Source organism: Cricetulus griseus, chromosome 3 (assembly GCF_003668045.3).
Source record: "Cricetulus griseus strain 17A/GY chromosome 3, alternate assembly CriGri-PICRH-1.0, whole genome shotgun sequence".
NCBI classification, from domain to species: Eukaryota; Metazoa; Chordata; class Mammalia; order Rodentia; family Cricetidae; genus Cricetulus; species Cricetulus griseus.
The window spans coordinates 41,828,659-41,843,158 of record NC_048596.1 but is presented as its reverse complement, the minus strand read 5'-3'; positions in this window follow the sequence as shown (position 1 = coordinate 41,843,158).

The window sequence follows — 14,500 nt, the reverse complement described above, 5'->3', positions numbered from 1 at the left end:
GTAACAGGATACAGGATGCTAAGTTGAAAATCAAAGGCTTGTCTGTATACTGGTTTAAGTTGTTGCTAGTCTTGAGATGTTGACTACCATCTAAATTTCTCTGCTTTGTTAGTTTTTCAGAATCTGTAAAATGGGCAAATTTTAAAGTACTTTAAGTGGTTCCTGATTCACAATTATTGTAAAATGACTATTGGCTATGATTGTGTAAGAAATGTGAGGTTGTGGGAATACAGATAATCCCCATTCCGTTGCCCCTTCCTGGAAGACGTGGTGGGAGACATTGATTTATTAACATAGTTACTTAGCTGGAGCAGAGTTAAAACTAGAAGGCATGAGATATACTTTGCATTGGTGAAATTTAGTTTCCTGACATCAGAGGAAATGAGCACTTATACATCAGTTTTCACAAGTGGGTCCATGAGCCTACAAATTCATATCTTCCTACAATAATTTAATAATTCCCTTAAAAAGGCAATACAGTTATGATGTGCTAGGCATAAATGCAGGCTTTCCTGGCAAGAACTGACTGACTCTAATTAGTCTGATACCTAATTTGGTTATATGTTTCACCTCCAAATCTAAGACTCGTTACCTTAGCAGATTATCCAACATCATATGTTAAACGTGTCTATGAAAAGAAATGCCTCTCCCTTTTTGAAAACTATTCATTCTAATCTCAAAATGCCAGAGGCATTCTCTCCACCCTGCTCCCATTCATAACTCTCCACGGGGAAATGGCAGGGAGATGAAAGTCCTCTAAGATTTTCTCCCTTTAAGAAATGAGACTCTCTTTTCCCTAATTTAATTAAAATAAACATGACTTGAGAAAGAACAAGGAATACCTGCAGGTTTCATTCTAGTTTCTCTCCATCTGTCAGACCCATATTTTCTGAAGTGACCCAGCAGCTGTGCTGCGAAGACACCCCATGCTAATGCTCCCCTTGGTACACAGAGCCTCAAACTCTAGTAAATATTTCAGTATTTTTTTTTATCAAGATCACTCCCTCTTTTAAAGATGCTGTATGCTGTTCTGGAACACAGGCAATTAAAAAGAGTCATCCAGCTGCATTGCCGGACTGTGAGGAAATTTGGAAGAAAGTTATGATTTAGAATCAGATGTCAATGAATATCAGAAATTCAGGGAATATCCTGATTTACTTTGAATAAAGATGAACAGGTATTTTACGTGACCATAAAAATGACTTTGGGTTTAGAAGACAAAGCAGTCATAATTTGACCATGATACCCAGATCCAAAGTGATGCTTTGCACATTCAATACTATGCAACTCCTTTATTGGGCATCTTTATACTAATTATGCTCCAGGTTATTGGATCAATGGAGTGCTTTATTTGAATTCTTCTGCTTAAGATGCCCTTGATAGAGTGAAGGAATGTGTGTCCTGTCATACAAAAAGGCAACAGAATTATTCCTTTAAAAGTATGTGATGTAATATTCTGCATTGAAAAACAAACAACAACAAACAGGTTTGATCAGCTTTAGCTTTAAATGTAGAGTGAAAAGTTTTAACTATCATAGGAAGAGATAAGCCCAAGTTAGATCATATCCCAGCGTGGAGAGGGGAGAGGAAAACATGAAGTCCTACCCATAGCCATAAAACCATTGGCAATTGATGGATGCTGGGAGAGGGAGAGCCAGCCTTTTTTTTTTTTTTTTTTTAACAGTGTAGCCTCTAGTAAGTGGACCAGGCTCTAAGAGAATATTATACATCCAAGAGTATCTGGGTACTACAAATTGATTTTGATGGGTAAAACAAAACAAAGAAACCAAGAAAAATAAAATTGGCTGGATTAGGAAGTGAGGGTGGATTTGGAAGAGTTAGGTGAGGGAGGTAAATAGGATCAAAATTCATTATACAAAATTCCCCTGCTCCCCCACAAGAAATAACATTAAAGACACTTCCTCAGAACATTCCAGCTCCAGCTTCTCTGTGTCTTCCTTTCTTATGTTTTTCTGTGCCTTTTGTCTATCTCTACTCTGTCCAGCCAGTGTCTCCTTGTGGCCACAGCATGGAGCATGTGGCTGGAAGTTCTTCTTCATGTGGTTGTGATAATCCCAGGTATCTTTAGGTGAGGAATAGTCATGATGAAATATTGAGAATCTACCAAGCCTCATCTTGGGTCAAGCTTTCTACCCTGGTATGTGAAATTAGGTAAGTCACCAATTTTCTGAGCATCACCTGTAAACAACTGATGCGATTTCAGTAAGGGTAAGAATGAAAATGTTCACATATTACAGTTGGCCTACAGACACTTAGGACAAAGTGTTCTTTATACTTTCCACGTGATATAGGGCTACTGTATCTTTCACAAGCAAATGAGCTTAAAGATCTCTAACACTTTTTCCCCATGACCTTTTATTTTTTAAATAAATGAGTCTTTCTTTCATTTAGCAATTTTATAAAACAATGAAATGAAGGTAAAATGTCACAGTGATATTACATATGCATTTTGGAACTTTAAAGCACTTACATTGTTATATTTTTCTCTTAGTGTATAGCAGGATGATGCCCTACACTCTCTGTATTCTCTTCCAAGTCTTCAGGTACATACAAAGAGAAAGTACAACAATAGTGGAAATGCTTAAAAGTTCAAAAATGCAAGTGAACACAGAGGATGTGGAGCATCACCCTGCCTCCACACGTCAGGACCATTTACACAAGGCTTGGATTACAAGGTGTGTAGGAACCTGTTTCCAGGTTGAAGTTTCTTCAGAACCAGGAAGCATCCTTGGAAAACTTTGAATCTTCGTACAAAAGTAGTCTGGCTGAAGGATGATCCTTGTCATTGAATTATAGTTGTCCCCTGTGGGATGTGTGAGCTTCACCACACAGTTTGCTGTGGCAGAGATATGCAACTCACAAGACAAGGTTCCTGGCAGCCAGCAGGTTCTTCCCTGCAAAGTCCCTCACAAACTTTCAACAGGTTTTCATTTTTCTCTTCATCAAGACTATCATTTACCTGTTTGAAACAATCCACAATGGATGAATTTTCCACACAGACACAGAGAGAAGGGGGATTTGGATACTTTTACCACACCCCTATTATCCTCTCATACTCTTGTCTCACTGAACTCACCCCTTTCTGAAGGAATTTTCCTCCTACTTTGACATCTTTTTTTTCCCCCCATTATCCCTAAGTGAGAGGAAGGGCCTTATGATGTTCTCTGCCATACATAATGTAATGACAATGAGGCCAGTCCTATGGAGGTAGCCACAGTTGTATGTGCTCATTAGTGCATGTCATCCATAGAACACACTCCTTCATAACTTCCCCTACACTTTGGCTTTTACATTGTTTCAGATTCCCCTTCGGAGTTGTTTCTTGAGCCTTGGGAGAGGTTCTTTTTTAAAGCCTAAGAGTCTTTAATGCTAACAGTGACTTAATATTTGGACTTTATTTAACCTGTTATGAATCTCTGTATAAGTCACTGTCCACTGTGAAAGGAAACTGCCTTTATGAAGTCTGAGAGTAGCACTAATATAGTAGTATAAAGGTAAATTATTTAGATAGCCATTATTTGACACCATGTACCTTTAACAAAATAAAAGTAGTAGATTCTCTAATAGAGTTTATGAACCTCTCAGCCTAAAGTTCTAGGACAGGTTTACTGTAGAATGGACTCCAAATCCAATCAGAAAGTGGTTGATTACCCCCATAGTGGTCATTCTACCTTGGTACTAGTGAGAATAACTTACCAGGAAAATCATTGTTGTAGCTCATTGGGTATGCAGCTAGGTTGGATCACTGATGATTTTTCCCCCTCAAAAGTGTTTTGCATTATTTTTTTGTACATTGTGTGAAGATGTGTCTCTGTCTTACATCACCTGCCTAAGGTACCTTCTAATTGTTTTAATAAAGAGCGACCATCCAAGAGCTAGGCAGAAGAGGATAGGTGGGACTTCTGGGCAGAAATAGGTACCTGGGAAAGGAGGTGAGATGGGGGATTCGTCTGCCAAACATGGAGGGATTCAGACATATGTTACTAAGAAAAGGTAACGAGTTATAGGGGAGAATGTAGAATACTGTAAATGGGTTAATTTAAGTTTTAAGAGCTAGTTGAGAACAAGCCTAAGCTAAAGCCAAGATTTTATAATTAATAAAAAGTTCCATGTCATTATTTGGGAGCTCTCAGTCCAAAGAAAGTCTGTTAATCTTCTGTAGATAATAACCTATAATTTTGTGAGGACCACTGGAAGCTTCATGATTTTGATAGTAACATGTATTTTTTGTTTTTTCCTTCTTATATATAAGTATATTCAATAAAAGTCTATGTAATTCACTTGTTGAACAGTCCCAAGACTAATGTGAGTTCTTCAAACAGAACAAAGATATGATATAGCAAGTAAAACCAAAGAAAAGGGGACATAATTACCCCCTGGCCATTTTCCTGCTAAGGATACTGGGTCCCTCAGTGTCTTTGTAAATGTGAGAAGTGCTGTAAACATTGGCAAACTCTCTGAGATATAACTATTATCTGCTTTCTTAAAAAAGAGGGATTTTTAGCTGTACAAACAATGTCACAACATTACAGAGATTTTGGCAAACAGGAAGATATCAATCATAATTAAACATGCAAGCATTAACAAAATAAAGCTTTTGTGATCTCTCCTTTGCTTTGCACGGAATGATGTATCCTGTTACTGAAATAACAACACACTCATAATTTTACTTCTCCATATTAAAAGTCACTGTAAGTAGGGTTTTAAAAAATATGTTGCTACATTGATTCAAAATTAGGCATCTTAAAAGTTGTATTGTTTTCAGGGAGGTAAATATTCTGTGTTTCCAGCAACCTGCATCTGTTGGAACCAAATTAACAATCTGTCTAAGACATATTTCAATGACTATGATGTGAATATCGTTTTCAAACTTTTAGGTAGTTTGTTTAGGAAAATTTCTGCATTACACACACCCAGTAATTTTAAAATGATGACTTTCTTAAGAGACTTACCAGGGGCTATTGGAGAACAAAAGCCAGCTTACAATGGGTTCATAGAATGGTGGTAATGATCTAGAAAATTTTTCTTTTGATTGTAGAAAATATTTGCAAAAAGAAACTGATCGGAGTTTGGGGAACAAAGAGAGATGATTAAATAAATGCTGGTCTAAAATGGCAGAACGTTCTTGAAGCAGAACATCTGAGTATTCATGGACAGTTAATAAAAGGAGAAGAGGTCTCACTTTCTTATATGAAACAAATCACAATAGTAGGTGAGATGCATGTGCGCCAGTTGCTTACATGCACAAGGCTAAGGGAATCTTTAAGCGATTACAAAAGTCACATGCCAGTGTAGGGAGACACCCTAGCCCTGCCCCAGGTAACTGGGACAGGTGTGCAGGGCTATGCCTGTGAGGGCGGGGTGAGGGGAAGTCTGAGATGACATAGAAGGAGGTTCACAAGGAGCGGGGCTCAGTGGAAAGCCCCTTCTCTCTGGCCGTGCTAGCTTGCTTCCTGTGAGCTCGCTCTGGCTTGCGTTTTGGACTGGTGTTTACCTGAATAAAGAAGTCTTAGCCTCATGGACTACAGTTCATCTTTGAGTGCACATGGAACCCTTAACATGCCAGGAAGAGAACAACAAAAATACATTATTAACAAATGAAAGAAAATTGACAAGTGATAGTGCTGCCACATTCAGCATGTTCTTGCTAATATGCTGTGTTTCTCATGTATTGCATACAGTTCTTCAAATTCTTGTGCTACTGGTGATGAAGGATGAGAGATATACCTATACGTGGGTACAAGAATTGGTATTTATAATGCAGTTAGAGATTACGATTACATTGGTTTAGGAACACAGCAGTGGTAGGTTTTTATCTATGGTCTATGATATCCCCAGCTTCAGGCAGTTGGCTAGGTTTGCAGTATCAGTCATGATTTTCTTCTTACTGAGTGGGCTTTAAGTCCAATTAGACAGCTATTTATTACCCACAAGATAAAAGTGACATTATTATACCATTGAGGGTATCTTGCTGGTCATTGCTGTGGTTTATAGATGTGTAAGATTGCTGATTACTTCTGTCACTCAGCAGCTCATATCAAATTCTTTTGATGTTATAAGAATTATATTCATGGAGGTATCCAGGTTAGTGCCAGTACAATTCCTCCAATTCTTGTGTCTGGAGTGTGTGCTATCTTTGAAGGTCTTCCCTTCAAGTTCCAGTAGGCAATCAATAACCTATTGTTACGATAAATCTTTCTGCCAAAAGCTGCCGAGCCCCACTGCCACGTGTATGCTTTATGCCAGCCGCCTGCCCTAGTTAGGCCCAAATGAATATACAGAAACTTGTATTAGGTTCAAAGCTGCTTGGCCAATGACTAGGATTCTCATCTGTTAGCTCAGTCTTAACTATCATAAATCTATATATGTTATAAGACTTATCTTATCAGACGCCTAATGGTGTCCATCCTTGCTGGTGGATCACATTATGTCGCTGGAGCAGGAGCAGAGGGGAAAAGAGGCATACTTCCTGTTTCCTCGCTTAGATATGAGTCTCCTTGCCATGTCACTTCCTGTCTGGATCATCACTTCTCTACTACATTTCCCAGAATCCTCTTTGACTCCTAGTCCTCGCTCGCCATTGGCCAAACAGTATTTTATTCAACAATCAATGAGATAAACATACACAGAAGTACTTCCCCCATCAACCTATATTCTCTTTTTTTAGTGATTTTTAATTTAAATTAGAAACAATCTTATTTTACATATCAATCCCAGTTCTCTCTCCCTCCCATTCTCCCATGCCCCCCACCAACCCCTTATCTCATCCCCCTTCTGCTCCCTCGGCTGGGTGAGGCCTTTCCATGGGGAATCATCAAAATCTGTCACACCATTTGGGGCAGGGCCTACGCCCTTTCCCATGTGTCTAGTCTGAAAGAGTGTCCCTTCATGGGGAATAGGCTCCAAAGTCCATTTGTACATTAGGGGTAAATATTATTCCACTACCAGAGGCCCCATAGAGTGCCTAGGCCTCCTAACTGACATCCATGTTCAGGGGGCCCGGTTTGGTCCTATGCTGGTTTCCCAGCTGTCAGTCTGGTCTCCTTCTTTTAGGCATCTTTTTGGAAGTCCGTGACTAACAACTCAAATGCAGGTTTCCTATGCCTGACTTCTGGGATCTTGTCAGATATTCTCTGGATCTTTGGAGGAACAACATTATCCTGTACCACACATCTCCATTTCATAACTCTCTCTCTCTCTCTCTCTCTCTCTCTCTCTCTCTCTCTCTCTCTCTCTCCCCTAGTCCCCCTTTTTCTCATTTTTAGTAAACATAAAATATTTTCTCATAACTTTTTCTAATATTCTTTGTGTTACTTATCTCCTTCCCCTCTCTTCCTTTGATTTACTCTTCTTCACCCTTGCCTAGTTAATATTGTATTCTCTTCCAGTTTTCCTCTTTTCTTCTTTCATACTTTTCCCATTTTCAGAGCTCCTTCTGCTTCATTTCTCCTCCTGGTCCCTTTCTGGTTTCATGGCTTCTGTATTTTCTTCAGGTTATATACTTAAATTGAAAGATTCAGAGGTAGTATCTATAAATAAGAGAGAACATGCAGATTTTGCTTTCTGGAGCTGGGTTACCTCACTTTCACTCAGTACAATAATTTCCAGTCCCGTCCCCTCAACAATGTATTTCATGGTTTCAGTTTTCTTTACAGCTGAATGGCATTCTATTGTATAAATGTACCATGTTTGCAATATCCATTCATCACTTGAAGGACATTTAGGCTATTTCCTTTTCCTAGATCTTGTGAATTGAGTGCCACTGAATAAGTATCACCAGGATGATGGGTCCTTGGCCATATGCCAAGTAGTGGTATAGCGGTGCTATATGGTAGTTCTACTTTTAGCTTTTTGAGAATTTCCAGACTGATTTTCACAGTGGCTGCACAAGTTTACAATCCCACCTTAACTCATCAAGAAAATGAAATTTAAACCATGTTGAATCTTTTATCTTTCCTCAGACAGAACAGTTAAGTTCAAGAAACCAATTGACAAAAATAGTGATGAGGTTACTGAAAAACCCTAACACATCGTTGGTGGGGAAAAAGCAATTATGAACAATATCCTCACAACACAAAAGTTTCTTTTTGAAATCCTAAAATACATATAGGAGCACAGAAGAGGACATTTAGAACTTATTTATCACCCTTTATAAAAATTAACAGGATGAAGAACCACAATGTGGAACCTGAAATGCTGAAACTGCTATAAGAAACAGGCCACAAATTCAAGATACAGCTCCAAGAAAGGACTTTATGAACAGGAAATGAAATCAATAATTGATAAATAGGATCTTATTAAACAAACAAAACAACAACAGTTATACAAACAACAAACAACAATAAACAAATATCTATATAGCAATGGATAGTTAACCAAGTAGAGAGGAAGTCCACAGAATGGGCACATAGTCTTGCCCAACAGAGAATTAGTATCCAATTTATATGAAGAACTCAAATAACAAAGACCTCAAAGAAACAGATAATTCAATTAAAAATCATTTAAAAACGATCTCACTTGTCATATTGGTCTAGCTAGTGCCTCAAGCACTATATTGAAAAATAATTGGAATAGTAGAGATTTCTGTATCATTCTTGAATTTCATGTATTTTAAGATTTTATCTATGTAGAGTAATAGGTGTGGATTTGGCATGTATAGCCTTTATTGTGTTGATGTATGTTTTACTCAGTCTTATTCCCTTTAGGACTCTTTACCTTGGTTACCACTCCTAGAGCCTTCATCCAGTTGCTGTTCGAAGCAGAAACAGGCACCCACAGCTAAGCACTGAACAATACTCCTGGAATCCAGTTGTGGAGAGGGAAGAGGGATGAGCAAAGGAGCCAAGATGGGGCTGGAGACCCTGCAGAAACAGTGGACCTGACCTACTGATAGCATGGAGACCCTAGTCATAAAGCTGGGGAAACAGCATTGGACTGAAACAAGCCCTCTGAATATGGGTGCCAGCGAGGAGGCCAAGACAGTCTATGGGACATCTAACAGTGGAGCCAGTCTTTATCCCTAGTGCACAAATAGAATTTGGGAGCCCATTCCCAATGGAGGGATACTATTGCAGTCCAGATAAAACAAGGAGGCCCTAGGCCTTCCCGCCAAAATATGACAGACTTTGAAGGTCCCTGGTGGAGGGCCACACTATCCCTGGGGAGAAGTTGGGAGGTGGGTTGTGGGGACTGGTGGGGAACACGGGAGGATGAGTATGTAAATATGAGTAGTAATTAAAGAATTTAAATAAAAAAAACAAAAAAGTCACACTGGATTTTGGCAAAAGCTTTTCCTGTATCTGTGGATATAGTCATGATTTTTGTTCTTTAGTTTATTTATATGAATATTGAACTTATTAACTTAGATACATTGTAGTATCCCTAAATGTCTGGGATAAAATAAACTTGATTGTGATGAATTATCATGATATATGCCTGTATTTGTCTTGCAATTATTGTATTGAGAACCTTGATATCTATATTCATCAGGTTATGGGCCTGCAATTTTCTTTTCTTGTAATCTACCTGTTTTGTTATTAGAATAATTATGACTTTATAGAAGAAACTTGTAAGTATTTCTTTTGTTTCTATTCTCTTGAATAAATTAAGAAGCATTGATTGTAGTTGTTCTTTGAAAGTAGTGGATTCTGTTGAGAATCTATGTGGACCTAGTTACTTTTGGCTGAAAGCCTTTTTATTACTGTATCAAGCTTGCTTGCTCCCTTCCTTCCTTCCTTCCTTCCTTCCTTCCTTCCTTCCTTCCTTCCTTCCTTCCTTCCTTTTTTCCCTTTTTTTGGCTGTTTCCTGTGTAAATTCTATCAATTCATTTATCATCTCAAAGAACTAGATCTTAGAGTTTGTGATCCTTTGTATTGCCTTTATTGTTGTTGCATTTATTTTGTGTTTTTTTTTAACCTCTGATTTTATTATTTCTTCCCCACTTAGTAAATTTGGGTTTGCTTTGTTTCTGTTTTTCGAAACTCTTGAGAAATATCACTTAATCATTCACTTGTGCATAGGTGCTTACAACATTAAATGTCTGTCTCAGAACTGCTTTTGATATTTTCCATAGGTTTTAATTTGTTCTGTTTTCACTTTCATTTAATTGAAAGAATTTTTTCTTTCTTTCTTGACTTCTTTGATTCATTCATTCATAATCATTCAGTAATATATTGTCTAATTTCATGAATTCATATAGTTGGCATTGATTTTAAGACTTATCTTTGTAGTATGCATGAAACTATTTCAGTCTTGCTGTATTTGTTGAGATTTGTTTTGTGCACCAGTATGTAGTCTATTCTGGGGAAACATCCATAGGCTGTTGAGTAGAATGTGTAGTATTGGTGCTTGGATGGAATAGTTCATAAATATATATTAGGTTCATTTGGTTATGAAGTCTTTTAATTTTGGTGTTTCTCTGTTTAATTTTTGTCAAGATTACCATCCTCTGGAGAAAGTAGGATATTAAATTCACTAACTACTATTGAGCTAGCTTTAATCTCTGTCTTATTATCCAAGAGAGGGTTTCTCTGTGTAGCTTTGGAGCCTATCCTGGCACTCACTCTGGAGACCAGGCTGGCCTCTAACTCACAGAGATTCACCTGCCTCTGCCTCCCGAGTGCTGGGATTAAAGGTGTGCACCACCAATGCCAGGCTTAATCTGTGTCTTGAGTTCCAATGATATGCTTTTTATGGAAGTAGATGCACAGAATTTAATGTGTATATTTCTATGTTTATGATTTCAATATCTTCTTGGTTGTTTCCTTGATTAGGATAAAGTATCCTTCTTTATCCCTTCTTATAATTTCAGTTTATATTATATTTTGTCAGATTTTGGGATAGTTTCCTGGTTCCATTTGTTTGGCATGCCCTTTCCCTCAAAGGTATTGCTAACCTGCATGAAAGATGAGTTTCTTGTAATTAACAAATGGATGGAATTTGTTTTCTTAATCTGTTTAAGTAACCTGTGGGGTTTTTAAAAATGATTTTTGGGGTTTTGTTCTGTTTGTTTATTGTTTTAGGAGTTGAAGCCATTGATTTTGAAAGTTATTGAAAACTATGTTGGTTTAAGTTCTTTGCTTTTCTTCTTTTATTGAAAATTGATTCTTTTCATATACAATCTATCCTGGTTACAGCTTTTCCTCCTTCTACTCCCATCACTTCTTTCAAACTCCCGTACTCTCCTTGTCCAATCCCTTTTTGTCCCTCGTTAAAAAGAATACAGGCTTCAAAGGGACAATAAGCAAACATGATAAAATATAATAAATATCAAAAAAGATTGAGTCCAGGCAGAGTAAAGGAACGGAAAGTAAAGAGCCCAAGAGCTGGCACAAAAATCAGAGAACTACTCATTCACACATTCAGGAGTCCCATAAAATACTAAGATAAAAGATATAATATATATGCAGAAGCCCTGGTATAGATCTGTATAGGCTCTGTGCTTTTGGCTTCAGTCTCTGTGAGTTCATATGTGCCTTGCTTAGTTGATTCAGAAGGGTTTGTTATCCAGGTTATAGTTTTCTGAGCTGTGAGGGAAGGGATTTAATGGATCCATCCAATTTAAATCTGTGTGTTCAAAGGACTCTGATCTGTGCAATGTCTGCCAGTGGGTCTCTGCATCTGTTCCCATCTGCTGTAGGAGAAAGCTCATCTGATGGTGATTGAATGAAGCACTGACATATGAGTATGGTAGAACATTATTTGGGAATCATTTATGATATTTTTTTTTAGTCCAGTAGTATTTGAGTTTATCCTGGGTCTCTGGGCTATCTAATCTCTGGTTCTCAGTCACCCAAGTTGTATTATATATGGGTTCTGTCACACAGAGTGGGCCTTAAGTCAAACCAGTCATTAGTTGGCTACTCCCACAAGTTGTGTGCCATCACCATTGTTGTACCACAACTTGCAGAAGGTAGATTGTGGTCAAATGTTTTTGTGACTGGTTTAGTGTTTTTGGTTCTATTTTGGTATCCTGCAGAGTACCTTGCCATACCAAAGACACTAGAATAGATGGTTGAAGGCTCCATGCCCCCCTAACTAAAATCCTACCTATCACATATTCTTTCTTCTCCCCAGGAGGGTGAGGACTTCCATAGGTGGTCATCAGAGTCTATCATATCCTTTGGGATAGGGCCTAGGCCCACCCCTGTGTGTCTTGGCTCAGGGAGTATCCCTCTATGTGGATTGGGCTCCCAAAGTCCATACCTATGCTAGGAATAAGTACTGAAATACTACAGGAGGTCCTGTAGATTCCCAAGGTCTCCTCACTGAAACCCACGTTCCTGGGGTCTGGATCAGTCCCATGTGGGTATCCCAGCTATCAGTCTGGGGACCAAGAGCTCCCCATTGTTCAGGTCAGCTGTTTCTGTGGTTTTCACCAGCCTGGTCTGGACCCCTTTGCTCTTCACTCATTCTTCTCTGCAACTGGATTCAAGTTCAGTTCAGTGATTAGTTGTGGGTGTCTGCTTCTACTTCCACCAGCTGCTTGATGAAGGCTATAGGATGGCATATAAGACAGTCATCAATCTCATTATCAGGGGAGGGCATTTAAGGTAGTCTCTCCTCTGTTGCTTAGATTGTTAGTTGGTGTCATCTTTGTAGATCTCCAGACTTTTCCCTAGTGCCTAATTTCTCTGTAAACCTAAAATGTATCCCTTATCTTATTCCTGTTAGAATGGAAGAAAAAAAAACAATGCTGGAGAAAATGTGGAGAAAGGGAAACACTTCTCCACTGCTGGTGGGAGTGCTAACTTGTACAGCCACTTTGGAAATCAGTATGACCACTTCTCAGGAAAATGGCAATCAGTCTACCACAAGATTCAGCAATCCCACTCTTAGGCATATACCCAAAAGAAGCACATACATACAACAAGGACATCTGTTCAACGATGTTCATAACAGCACTATTTGTAATAGCCAGAACCTGGAAGCAACCTAGGTGCCCCTCAACTGAAGAATGGATAGAGAAAATGTGGTACATTTACACAATGGAGTACTACTCAGAAGAAAAAAAAAAACAATGGAATCTTGAAATTTGCAGGCAAATGGATGGAACTAGAAAAAACCATTCTGAGTGAGGTAACCCAATCACAAAAAGACAAACATGGTACATACTCACTCATATGTGGATTTTAGACATATTACCCTTTAGGTAATAAGGGATTACCAGCCACACTGCCAGAGAAGCTAGTAAACAAGGAGGACCCTAAGAGAGACATACATGGTCCCCTGGAGAAGGGGAAAGGGACAAGATCTCCTGAGCAAATTGGGAACAAGGGAGGAGCAGGGAGGGAACTAGGAGAATAAGAAGGAGAGAAGAGGCAGGGTGAGGAGCACATGAGGGAGCAAATAGGTTGAGTTTGGGGGAATAGAAGGAAACAAGAAAGGAGATATCATCTAGGTAACTCTTACTGGAGAATATTTGTGGACAAGTGTCCTTTTGGAGGGGGAGCATATTTCCTTAGCCTATCACATTATGTATGTTTTTATGATGTCACCTGTTCATGTGGACTTCTTCCATGTGTTGTGTGCCTGATAAGGGATTATCATCTGCCTCTGTTGCATGCAGTTTGGATCTGTTTTTGCTGGCCAAAGTTGGTTGATTTCAGATCAGGTATATAAAGTTTGTAGGAATCTTTCAGATGCTTGGTGTTAATTGTTGGGCAGATGGGAGCAGTCATTATTCAATTGTAATTTGGAAAGTGTGCAAATGTGACTTCTGGATGAGTCTTCATGGGTGTGTGTATGTGTGCAAGCTGTGTTAACCTAAGATATATCCCTAGAGTGTAGAAATATCATGGAGGTATATGATTTGGAAAACTCAACAGGCTTGGCTGGTATGCAGCCTGCTTGATAGAAATCAGGCCTCCTTATAGTGTGACCATGATACAGGTGGTACAGATCTAGGGCACTCATGTTCCTGGACTATTGTATATGCTATATGAACACAGATAAACCTGAGAATGTGGGGATGACATGTATGTGTGAAGATCTGGGTTTTGTTGTTATTGTTTTTTCTCTCTTTCTTGGTAAAGTTTTAAAAAGTTTTATGTTGGAAGACATAGAAAATATGTAGTTAGTTGGTCATCTTCATCCTTTTAATGTTCCTATCCACCTCTGCCTTGGCCAACAGCCTCTGGTGTATTTCCTCATTAGAGTCAACCTCATCATCATTTGAGTAGAGGGATGCCTTCAAGTCTCAGAAACCACTAGTGTAAAGTAATGTAAATTCTAAAATAAATGGAATCACTAGGGGACTATCAAAAACAGTGGGTGACCTCATTTCTGAAATCATTGATTTCAGATTTGGGAAGAAAGAATCTTTAAAGTTCCAATTTTTATTATTATTAATTTTTTTTATTTATTTAACATATCAACCACATTTCCCTTCTCTCCTCTTCTACAGTTCCCTCCCACAACCTCCTTTTTACCACCCAATCCGCTCCTCAGAAAGGGTAAGGCCTCCCATGGGAATCAACAA